Source organism: Charadrius vociferus, unplaced genomic scaffold (genome assembly GCF_000708025.1).
Source record: "Charadrius vociferus isolate BGI_N301 unplaced genomic scaffold, ASM70802v2 scaffold1317, whole genome shotgun sequence".
Taxonomy (NCBI): Eukaryota; Metazoa; Chordata; class Aves; order Charadriiformes; family Charadriidae; genus Charadrius; species Charadrius vociferus.
This window is the reverse complement of record NW_009649275.1, coordinates 38,559-39,137: the sequence shown is the minus strand read 5'-3', so window position 1 is coordinate 39,137 and position 579 is coordinate 38,559. Positions and strand designations below refer to the sequence as shown.

General features: G+C 57.3%; 1 protein-coding gene across 1 annotated transcript in view; it reads left to right on the top strand.

The window, feature by feature from the left end:
• The window catches only part of LOC104290002 (zinc finger protein 282-like), a gene marked incomplete at its 5' end in the record, with an annotated part of 30,975 nt that overhangs the window by 1,190 nt on the left and 29,206 nt on the right, over nucleotides 1-579 (top strand). The window lies entirely within an intron of this gene.

The following is a 579-nucleotide window of genomic DNA, read 5'->3' as shown; positions in this document are numbered from 1 at the left end:
TGAGGGCCCTGGGGGTGTTCAGCCTGGGGAAGAGGAGCTGAGGGGAGACCTTCTCGCTCTCTACAGCTCCCTGAAAGGGGGGGTGCAGTGAGGGGGGGTCGGGCTCTGCTCCCAAGGAACAGGCGATGGGATGATGGGACAAGAGGGAACGGCCTCAGGTTGCCCCAGGGGATGTTTAGGTTGTATATTAGGAAAAGTTTCTTCCCGGAGAGGGTTGTGAAGCAGTGGCACAGGCTGCCCAGGGCAGTGGTGGAGTCGCCGTCCCTGGGGGGATTTAAAAGCCGTGTAGCCGCGGTGCTGAGGGACGTGGGTTAGTGGTGGGCTGGGCAGGGCTGGGGTAACGGGTGGACTCGATGGTCTTAAAGGTCCCTTCCAACCCAGACAATTCTGCGATTCTGTGTTTAGATTCACTGCAAAAGGACAGGTTGCGGCACGTTACGATAAATGGCAGGTTCTTCCCCCACCCCAAGGTCCGCAGGCTGCGTGATGGGGTCAGGCTCCACACAAGGGGAGGGGAGAATATTGTGGAATTCGCAGTTTATTGGCGCAAATTAACAAAAGTTCTTTAAACCGGAGAGC